This window comes from Erinaceus europaeus, chromosome 4 (genome assembly GCF_950295315.1).
Source record: "Erinaceus europaeus chromosome 4, mEriEur2.1, whole genome shotgun sequence".
Lineage (NCBI taxonomy): Eukaryota > Metazoa > Chordata > Mammalia > Eulipotyphla > Erinaceidae > Erinaceus > Erinaceus europaeus.
In genome coordinates, this window is record NC_080165.1 from 54,165,323 (window position 1) to 54,177,366 (window position 12,044).

Sequence of the window (12,044 nt, forward strand, 5' to 3'; positions counted from 1 at the left end):
TGCCAGAAACATTCACAGAGGAAAAGGTTTCACCAACTCATGAGATGACCACTAGATCTATACCAGTTTTCACAAAACATGAAACAATGACTTCACTGGCCTATGAGGCAATCACAGGAGTTTCAGCAACATTCACAAGACATGTAGAGCACCTTCCTCACTTACCAGGTCATGAGGAGACCTCAGCATTTCCAGCAGCATCCACAAAACATGAACATGAAGAAAAGACCTCACAAACCCAGGGAAAAACTAAAAGACAACCAGAATGGTCTACAAACTATAGAACAAAGACCACATCAGTTTATGAGAAGACTACAAGAGCCCCAACAGGGTTAACAAAAGATGGAGAAATTACCTCAGCAGTCCAAGTCACCACTGGAGGCTCTTTAAGTTTCACAAAACATGCAGAAAAGACCTCACCAACCCATAAAGAAACTACAAAAGGCCTTGAAGTCTTCACAATAAAAGAGAAGGACTCAATAGCTCCTGAGAAGGTCACATTAACCACTGAGACCATAAAAATTTCAATAAAATCCACACTAAATCCAGATAAAATTTCAGCAACCACAGAAACTACAAGATCTCCAGCAAAGATTACAGAAAATAAATCTATCACCACAAACTCACCTGATTCAAATAAAAATAAGGGTACCCACCTGGTGCCCATTGGTTCTTTTACATTTACTACTTTTGGAAAGGAACTGAGTTCCATCATGTCAGAAGCCACTGGCAACAAGAGTCTTCCAAACCAGAACAAAGATGGTTCACAGGGAGGTTTCCATGCCGGAATGACAGGGGAGAATGACTCATTCCCTGTGTGGGCCATAGTTATTGTGGTTCTGGTGGCTGTGATTCTCCTCTTCGTTTTCCTTGGCCTAGTATTCTTGGTAAGGGACAAGGATGGTCCCAGGGGAATTAACTAATCGGATATAGAGTTGAGAAGAGGCTATGTAGCAAGTCTAAAAGAGGCTTGGTGGGAGAAAAATAAAAATAGAGGGGTAACAGTGATGAAAGCTATGAAAATACACATGGTACATGAAGAGTAGAATTGAGAATACTATGGTTGAGAAAAAAAGGTGCAGAAGGGGGAACATCTGGGAGTAGGAGATAGATTTTGGAATGTGAGTATGGAGGATATAAGGATAAGGAAAATAGGAGAGACTGGGGGTAAATTGTCAGACTCTATTGAATCTGGACTGTGTATTGTATCAGTGTTTGGACTGAAATTCATGAAAGGAACGAGTCAAAGGAGCAGGATCAGGGAGAACAGAATCAAAGGTTTTGAAATAATGAGTGTTGGGTGGGAAAGACAGCGTAATGGTTATGCAAAAGATTTTACGCCTAAAACTCTGAAGGCATTTATGCCTGAAATTCAGGTTAATTCAATGCCCTGTACCACCATAAACTGAGAAGTGCTCTGGTAAAAAAAAAAAAAAAAGAAAGAAAGAAAGAAAGAAAAAAAAAAAGAGGAGAAGGAAGGAGACAGGAAGGAAAAGACAATGTTGGTGAATACAATTGACTTGGCAGATGATAGTCACTTCTTCTCCCTACAGATTTCCTACATGATGCGGCCACGTCATGCACTGACCCAGAATACGGAGGACAATGACTCAGATGATGATCAGAGCCCCAATTCCTACCCTGTCTACCTGATGGAGCAGCAGACTCTGGGCTTGGGCCAGATCCCTAGTCCACGATGATATTTCAGAAATCAGTCATCCCCAGTTACCCTATGTCCTACTCATTCACTAGATGAAGAATTAAACTCGCAAACTCTATTTCCTGGACTCCAGGAAGGGCAGAGGGTACTGACAATTAATAGATTGCCATGTATCTACTGTGCTCTTATTGAAAGTGATTGGGGGGATGCTGTGAGAAGCAAGGACATAAATCTGGGGGTCAGAGACAAAAGGATGCATAATAATGTATATTATGTAGAAAATGATGGTCTGAGAATAAACAGGCATTTGATGAACACATGGGATAGGGACCAATCCAGGAGGCTGAGCACTGGAAAGAGTCATTATGGCTAAGGAGAGTTCAGGAACCTTAGAAGGCAATGTCTCATGTCTTACATGTGAAGATTATGAGAAAGGGAAGACTGAAGACAGTGCCTGGGGTTCAGGACCAATGTGTATTATTTCCATCTACTATTACATGAGATTTTAATGTAAATAGGTTTGTATCCACACTCCTCCCATCACCTTTGCACTTCTGCTTTTTTTTTTCTTTCATCTTTAATTTATAATTTTAAATGGAAAAAAAAAAGATCTGAAAAGAAAAGAGGTTTTCTTTCTTTAACCACGCTTCATTCCTAGGAGAAGAAAAAAATCCAGAAAAGATCACAAATATTTCTCATCTCAATACTTTTCCCTTCTTTCCTCTTTAATTTTTCTAATGTCTACAGTAGGCATTTAAAACTTTTTTCTGTGGTGATTAACAGTTTATAGTTGATAGTAAATACAATTGTTGATATATGTGTAAAATTTCTCAGTTTTCTGCAAAACACTCTAGCCTCTCACCTAGGTTCTCCTGCACCATCATGCATCAGGACCTGACTCCCCCCATCCCCCCTGAATCCTGACCTTTGGTGCAATTCACCAAGAGGCATTTTGTTTGGCCTGCAATCTCACCCTTTGATCTCACTGTCAGACCTAACCTATTGGTGTTTCTCACTTAGCATTTATTTTCCTGACTCTTCCAACCAAAACCAGTCCTGACTTTTTCCTGTGGGAGTAACCAATCCTTTCCATTGGCCCATCCATTTTCTTTATACCTTCACCCCAGATTCTGATTTTTCCTCTACATTTCATTTGTGTGTGTTTTCAACTATCACTAAATGGGCAGAGGGCAGGGAGGGAAAGTTGATGAATAGCCTCTATATTTTGGTCTTTTTTTTTTTGTATAATAAAGTGTAAAGTAGAATAAGGATGGTATAGTTATTGGATTCTCAGTTGGGTATTTCTAGCTCTCATTGTAACTTTACAGATGATCTTGAGTAAAAGTAATTGGAAGACAGGACTGGAATTCTTTGGGAGCCCAAGAGGGAGGAAGCTGAATTTTAATTCCTTATAAAATGGTTTATTCCTGGATTTAGATAAGAGCCACCCTTATGAATTCTTATTGGGTTCATTTGCATGCTCACAAATGAGAAGAAAATTTGTTAATTAATAAGCAAGTCTTTCTACACACCTATTATACATTCTGCTGAGGATTACAAAGACATATAAAACAGTTCTCACATAAGACATAAATATAAAAACAATTCAGTAAGAATTATCACAAGACAGCACTATATAGAATAACACAAGACTCCAATAATTAAATTCCATATTTATGGGTATCTACCATATACCATATTTGTTTATGTTCCATCAGACCTGGTCCAAAAGTATTCTTTTTAAAAAACTTATTTATTTATTCCTTTTTGTTACCCTTGTTTTTTTTTTATTGTTGTAGTTATTGTTGTTGTCATCATTGTTGGTTAGGACAGAGAGAAATGGAGAGAGGAGGGGAAGACAGAGAGGGGGAGAGAAAGATAGACACCTGCAGACCTGCTTCACCACCTGTGAAGTGACTCCCTGCAGGTGGGGAGCCGGGGGCTTGAACTGGGATCCTCACACCAGTCCTTGCGCTTTGCGCCACCTGTGCTTAACCCGCTGTGCTACCGCCTGACTCCCTGTACAAAAGCATTCTGTGCACAAAAACCAGTCCCAACAGAATTACTCTCTACCATTCATGTGGTGGTTTACTGGAGGAGGAGGAAGAGGAGGAGGAGGAGGAGGAGGAGGAGGAGGAGGACATCTTCATTGACCTAAATGACATTGTTTTGCCATGGATCTTTCAATCTTCATTCCATGCAGAAATATATTAGGGCCATACCTAGGTACTTCCCTTTTGTGGGAAACAGAAAGTCATAAACAGTAACCCCAATCTGGACATTCATGTCATTGAATTATCAAGGAGGGCTCTGCTCTGTATTGGAAGGATATCAGATCCAAGAGTCTTTGAATCTCTCACCAGAGACCTGCTAAAAGGAGGAGTATAGCTTGTGTTCCAGAAAGGAGGCTTGAATGTTGCTAAAGAGACCCCAAGTTTAGGTCCTTGGAGAGAGTTCTTGTGGCAGAGAGAGACACATGGGTCCTGGAACATGGTTGGGATGCCTGAGAAAAAAAGAAAGAGGATGCTCAGTTTGTAGCAATTTGGGAAGGTGTTGGCTCAGCATGTAACAGTCACCTGAATGAAAGTGTCACTCGTCTTGGAAGGAAAACAGCTTCTAACCATTGATCTTTCCCAGTCTGGATCCTAGTTGAAAAACCAAACAGAGCAAAACAGCCCTTAGAGTGTCAATCATTCACTAGAAACTACCCCTCCCTGGCCAAGGCACCAAAACGGATCACTGGAATGGGGAGGTCTCAGAGGCTGTTTTGGGGATGGGGGGAATACTTCATCTTGCACATGCACAGATGGGTTATGGACCGGGAGCCATGCAGGTGACTGCTTTCCCATTTCTCTCTTCTGCTAATGATCACTTAGAAATGGGGCAGGGGAAGATCTTTAACAAGTCTGGGCTTGGGGACCAGGTAATGGCACATCCAGTTGAATTCAGCATTATTATAAGTAAGGATTCAGGTTCAAGTCCCTGCTCTCCACCTGCAGGGAGAACTCTTCATGAGCCGTGAAGCAGGTCTGCATATGTCCATCTTTCTCTTCCTCTTTATCTTCCCCTCTCAATTTCTCTCTGTACTATCCAGTATAAATAGAAGTAAAAAAAAAAAAAAAGCACCACCAGGATCGGTGGATCCGTAGTGCTGGCACTGAGCCCCAGCAATAACCCCAGTGGCAATAAAACAAAATACAATAAAATAAAAGTCTGGGCCCTTAGGAGGGAACATTCCTTTTTTTTTCTTTAAGATTAAAAAATATATTTATTTATTTTAATTTTTATTGAGGAATTAATGTTTTACTTTTGACAGTAAATACAATACTTTGTACATGCATAACATTTCCCAGTTTTCCATATAACAATACAACCCCCATGAGGTCTTCTGTCATCCTTTTTAGACCTGTATTCTCCTCCCACCCACCCCAGAGCCCCAGAGTCTTTTACTTTGGTGCAATATGCCAATTCCAGTTCAGGTTCTACTTGTGTTTTCTCTTCTGATCTTGTTTCTCAACTTCTGCCTGAGAGTGAGATCATCCCACATTCATCCTTCTGTTTCTTACTTATTTCACTTAACATGAAATTTTCATGTTAAGGTCCATCCAAGATCAGCTGAAAATGGTGAAGTCACCATTTCTTATAGCTGAGTAGTATTCCATTGTGTATATATACCACAACTTGCTCAGCCACTCATCTGTTGTTGGACACCTGAGTTGCTTCCAGGTTTTGGCTATTACAAATTGTGCTGCCAAGAACATATGTGTACACAGATCTTTTTGGATGGGTGTGTTGGGTTCCTTAGGATATATCTGCAGGAGAGGAATTGCAGGATCATAGGGTAGATCCATTTCTAGCCTTCTGAGAGTTAGGAGGGAACATTCCTTAAAGAGTCCCAAGAGGAGGTGTGAAATGAACTACCCCTCACAAGCTTAGAGATCATCCTTGATCCCTAGAACTGAGGTGGGTGTAAGTGGCCAGAACAGAGGGGAACTGGGATATGGCTTAGGATCTGGAACCAGAGCATCAGGGCCACAGTGGCCCTCCTTTCTTTCCTGAAGGCTTCTTCTGGTACATAGTTCCAAGATCTTGCTCACTAATGGGGTGGATTAGTGGTTCATGATTGTTGGCCCAAAATGGGCTGGGTAGGAAGGTGCAGCTCTAACAAGTCTTCTGGAGGCCTGTCCTGAGGAGGGAAGCTGAAACAACTGCTTCTGCCTGGTAACTAAGTCCCAGTCCTCAACAAGCCATGGTTTTAATTCTTCAGGAATCTTCACTTTAACTTCCATTCTATTCTTGAATGTTTCTTCACTTTCAACAGTGGGATCTTCCCGGGCCCTTTTCTTCCAAGGTGGCTGAGGGGTTTTACCGGTACTGCCGCCATCTCCACCATTTCCAGGAGTCTTCTGCTTGTTCTTCCTTGTCTTTCTCACAGATCCTGAAGGAGGATTCTCAGCTGAACACCCTCTCCATCTGCCTGGGAGAGCTGGCTCCAGGTTCTTCTGCTGTGAACCAGCAGCCTTTTTTCCTGAGGAGGCCCGTCTCATCTTACTTCTCTGCATGTTGCTTCTAGTTGGTTTTTTTAAGTTGTCTTCTTCGGCAGATTGTTGTCCACGAGTTTGAGAGCCCTGCTTTCTGGAACTCATTCAATCCTGTTTTTATTCCAACCAATAATCTTTTTAAAAATATGGAACGCTTCACGAATTTGCGTGTCATCCTTGCACAGGGGCCATGCTAATCTTCTCTGTATCATTCCAATTTTAGTATATGTGCTGCTGAAGTGAGCACGGTCTTGTTATTCTTGCCCTAAGTCAGAACCAGATAAAATATCATAGAGAGTTTGACCAGTGGGGCTGCAAAAAAAAAAAAAATCATATAGTAGTTCTGGAGGAGACCTGTGAAGGGACCATCACACTAAATCCAGTGTGACTCCTATCAAGTCCAGCATAACTGCCAACACTGTACCCCACACCACAACAGGAAGTTCTGTCATGCCTCCAACAGGACTAAACATCAACAGCTTCCAAAAACATTAGTTCAAGAGCTGCTGCTCCAGTGAATATAGCAAAGCCCAGTGGGCCCCTGGTAACATGGGAAACTCTCCTCATCACTCATCACTCTGGTCTTACTAGTAAAGGCTGTGAGATTCTTTGCTGGATGTTTCAGTGTGATGAGTGCCTGATGTGTGGAAAACTACCATAGGTGGGGATGTGTGGGGGTGCTGAACAGTCAAATATAGGGATCAAAAGGAGCCCATGGAAAAATCTACAGTTATTTAAGTGCCCTGGGCCCTTTAAGTCTCTATCCCTGACTCCCAACTAAAACACAGGTTGCATTTTTGAACTGCATAGCTATCATATAGTCCCTATGTAAAAAGGGAAATAGTACCCTTTTTACATAATTGTAGCAATAATTGTTAATCTTGATGAATAGTTCTTTTTTTTTTTTTTTTTTTACTTTTGTAATCAATCACAAAAGCATAAAACCATGGAACCTTTATTCCCATGGAACCTTTATTTCCATGGATTTGCTTTAAACTTCTTAGTACCTAAGATAAGGTCAATGAGCTGTCTTCTTATGCAGGAGATGCTAGGGAAAACTGAGGGAAAGCAAAGTGAGTGGATAAATAATAAAATGACTAGGGTCAGGTAGGGCACATCTGGTTGAGTACACATATTACAATGCCTAAGGACCCGTGTTAGAGCCCTGGGTCCTCACAACTGTAGTGAGAAAGCTTTGCGAGTGGTAAAGCAGGGCTACAGGTGTTTGTCTCTCTCCCTATCTCACCCTTCCCTCTCGACTTCTGGCTGTCTCTGTCCAATAAATAAAGATTAAAAAAAAAAAAAACAACAACTTTAAAAAAGGGAGTCAGGCAGTAGCACAGTGGGTTAAGCGCACGTGGCATAAAGTGCAAGGACCAGCATAAGGAACCCTGTTCGAGGTCCCCGGCTCCCTACCTTCAGGGGAGTCACTTCACGGGCAGTGAAGCAGGTCTTCAGGTGTCTATCTTTCTCTCTCCTTCTCTGTCTTCCCCTCCTCTCTCCATTTCTCTCTGTCCTATCCAGCAACAATGACAGCAATAACAATAACAACAACAACAATAAACAACAAGGGCAACAAAAGGGGACAAAATAGTTTCCAGGAGCAGGCACTGAGCCCCAGTGATAACCCTGGAGACAAAAAAAATTTCTATAACTTGAGCTGCTTCCAGATATGTTTCCAGCTGACCAGGCTCAGACAGTGTTGCTACAGAAACTGCCTCAACCTTCTGGCACAAGGATTGAGGTGGAGTGGGGGTTATGAAATTTCCTAGAAGACTCCATCCAACAAATAGTCAACATATGACTTTAGACTCATGAGAACCTGGGCAATAGCTGAAACTTTCCTGTTGGTTTCTACCCTGTGGACCAATCACTAACCCCTTCCTTTGTTTTCCTAATAGTGCACTTAATTACAATAAATCTTATGCTTGTTGTTGTTCAGTGAATTTTTCAGTTCTCTCACACAAGCTGACTCCTTGACAGTCACAAACAGTAGTCTTTTTTTAATTTTTTTTTTTTTTTACAAAAACCTTGGCAGAAGCCACAAAACAAGTTGTTAGAATGCCCTTCACCAGTTTTTTAAATTTTATCACTTAAAGAGGAGCAATTCTTCATTGACCTGCATTTTTTTTTTACACTGAATTTTCTTCCACACTGATCTGGTACTGCCTTATGGTCTGGGTCATCAGACATGTGCTTAACTGTGGTAGCAAAATTTAAGAAAATTTTTGTTAAGTATGTCTTGGGAAGTCTTTTTTGGGAAGTTAGTTTTTTTTTGTTGTTGTTGCTGTTAATAGTGTGACTATAATGTACAAATCTGATCTGTGCATAGTATCTCTCCCTTCTGCCTGCTTAATCACAGCTGACTTCTTAAAATTATAAAGATTTATATCCTTTTTGTTTGTCTGTAGGTTAGAAGTATTGACATTCCTTTTGTCATGTTATAATGTTCCATTAATCGGCTACAGACAGACTATGACCCACATAGTCAACGACTGCCATCTCTCCAGATTCAAAGGAGGTCTCGAAACTTTGCATCAGGCTCAACCTGACACTGTTGACTGGCTACGGAAGAAGGGCAAACGCTAGAAGAAGAAGAAGAGGAAGAATCTTTATGTCCCATGTTTCCCTTTAGTTATTGTGTGTCAAATTTAGACAAGATAAGTGAAAACTCAAATATGTTCTGATTTAAAAAAAATTTTATATTTGTTTATTTATTTTCCCTTTTGTTGCCCTTGTTGTTCTTTTTATTGTTGTTGTAGTTATTATTGTTGTTGTTATTGATGTTGTCATTGTAGAAGGACAGAGAGAAATGGAGAGAGGAGGGGAAGACAGAGAGAGGGAGAGAAAGATAGATACCTGCAGACCTGCTTCACCGCCTGCAAGAGACTGAAGTGACTCCCATGCAGGTGGGGAGCCAGGGGCTCTAACAGGGATTCTTACATGGGTCCTTGCTAACCCACTGTGCTACCACCCGACTCCCTGTGTTCTGATTTTTAAAGTTCTTAAGGAGATAGATTGCAGAGCATAGCTCTGTCATTTTATGCAGTGTTGGGGGTTGAATCCAAGGCTTCACACATGCAAAATATGTGATCTACCACTAAGTACATCGTTACGCTCTCAGAATATTTTCTATATTGAAAAAAAAACATGCATTTTACTTTCTTTTTCTTAAAAATTTAATTATCTTTATTTATTTATTGGATAGAGACAGCCAAAAACTGAGAGGGAAGGGGATAGAGAGAGAGAGAGACAGAGAGACATCTGCAACACTGTTTCAGCACTCTCAAAGCGTTCCCCCTGCAGGTGGGGACTGGGGGCTCAAACCCGGGTCCTTTAGCATTGTAATATATGTGCTCAACCAGGTGAGCCACCACCCAGCTCCCAAAACATGTATTTTCAAGTTTAAAGTTGAAATAGGTTCAAAGAAATGGTCACAGTTGAGAATAAAATCAGTAATCTGAGAGAGTAAGTATGAAAATTAACTCAGTTAGACAGAGAATATACAGATATATTATATGAATACCACCCCCAAAGAATAGAAGACCCTTGAAGAAGAGACTCAGGAGGACTATGCAAATAATCAGGTTCAAAACAGAGGGGAAAAGGAACCACAATAAGAAAGAAAGACTAGAGTCTGCAAATGGAAAACATTCATTCCTCGGTTAGTACACTAAAAACTACAGATTTATTTAAACAAGTAGCATGTATATTATATTCAATTAAACTGTAAAATATTACTACCAGACACAGTTTGTAAATAAAAATTTTGATTTCCAAAGGTAAACAATGAATGACTAAAAGTAATGAACTTTGAGATAGAGGAAGATGGGAAGGGAGGAGACCATGCTGAATGATTGAGTTTGTGATGAACTTGAATGGTTGAGCTGTGACCATCTCACTACTCCCAGTAACTGGAACATATCTCCACTTTTGTCATGGAATTATTTACTTGGACTATGTATATTTTAACTTGACGAAACTACAGTTTACCAAATACATTTGACTTAAGAAGTCCAAAAAAGTGGGTAGAGTTAATTGCTGCCTTTTCTAGAGCTTGTGCCTTTTTACTGTTGGGCTAGCAAAGTGATCTTTGGATAGTTTATACTCTTGGAGGGAAATGAAAACTTTTCGAGAATGATGCAGGCATGGAATGTTACTTATTATTATTATTATTATTATTATTATTATTATTGATTTAATAATGATCGACAAGACTATAGGATAAGAGAGGTACAATTCCACGCAATTCCCGCCGCCAGAGTTCCGCATCCTATCTTCTCCATTGGAAGCTTTTCTATTTTTTATCCTTCTGGAAGGATGGATCACTATGGGGTACAGAAGGTGGAAGGTCTGGCTTCTGTAATGGCTTCTCTACTGGACAAGGGTGTTGGCAGGTTGATCCACACTCCCAGCCTGTTTTTATCTTTCCCCAGTAGGGCAAGGTTGGTTGTGGAGAAGTGGGGTTCCAGGGTACATTGGTGAGGTCATCTGTCTAGTGAAGTCAGGTTGGTGTCATGGTAGCATCTGCAACTTGGTGGCTGAAAAAGCATTAAGATATAAATCAGAGCAAATTGTTTAATAATTAGGAATCCAAAGGTAAGACTATAGCAGATGAGACTTGGGGTCTCCGTTTTGGAAAAAGCTAGTAGGTCTACTTTAGGTATATTCCAAGGGGCCCATGACTACTAATTTTTAGACATGAAATGTTTTATTTTAAATTTCTTTATTGGGAGGTTAATATTTTTTTTATTTAAATTTTTAATTTAAGAAAGGATTAGTGAACAAAAGCATAAGGTAGGAGGGGTACAACTCCACACAATTCCCACCACCCAATCCCCATAACCCACCCTCTCCCATGATAGCCTTCCCATTCTCTAGCCCTCTGGGAGCATGGACCCAGGGTCGTTGAGGGTTGCAGAAGGTAGAGGGTCTGGCTTCTGTAATTGCTTCCCCGCTGAACATGGGCGTTGACTGGTCGGTCCATACTCCCAGTCTGCCTCTCTCTTTCCCTAGTAAGGTGTGTCTCTGGGGAAGCTGAGCTCCAGGACACATTGGTGGGGTCTTCAATCCAGGGAAGCCTAGCCAGCATCCTGGTGGCATCTGGAACCTGGTGATTGAAAAGAGAGGTTAATATTTTACAGTCAACAGTAAATACATTAGTTTGTAAATACATAATATTTCCCAGTTTTCCACATAACAATACAACCCCCACTAGGTCTTCTGCCATCATGTCAGGCATGGAATGTTTTAAGGGTATCATTTTCCAGATCTTGCACATATTTGAGTATATATGTGTATATGTAATGTATATATATACATGTTTTGATAACATTTTGATGTTGTGAAGTGAATCGAGGCTTCACACATGTGCATTGCTGCTTAGCTGCCTGTATGTGTGATTTTCTAAATTTATATTTCGAGGGAGAAGGGATAGAGAAAAGGTGCTGCCTATCCACGGAGGTACCCTTGTGCTACCCATGATGCTCCCATGTTGTAACAGGTTCTCATATGTGGTGAGGTCTGTGCTTTACTGGGTGAACTATTAGCCTGACTCCAGTGTATCTGTATATACATGTGCATAGGCATATGCATATATACGCCTGAAACGGACATCTCTGAGAATACCTCAGAATCAGAACATCTGACTAGTTTTCCTTTCTTGAAGAAGACTTACTGTACCATTTCAGTCGCATGAAAGAGTTTCACATGAGAGGTGTGGCCAGAGTGCTGCTATAGAAAGTGTGATGCTGAGAATCAAGCCCAGAGTCTTGGGCATGCAAGTCCTGTGCTTTTCCAGCTGAGATATTTCCTCTGGCCATTAGTTTTGCCTTTTTTTGACA

The 12,044-nt window shown here is 40.8% G+C and overlaps 1 non-coding gene across 1 annotated transcript; it reads right to left on the reverse strand.

Annotated features, from left to right (window-relative positions):
• Positions 1-6,341: 6,341 nt before the first annotated feature.
• On the reverse strand, positions 6,342-6,448 carry LOC132538400 (U6 spliceosomal RNA). Its single transcript, XR_009549768.1, has one exon. It is a non-coding gene; the product is annotated as a U6 spliceosomal RNA (small nuclear RNA).
• Positions 6,449-12,044: the final 5,596 nt, after the last annotated feature.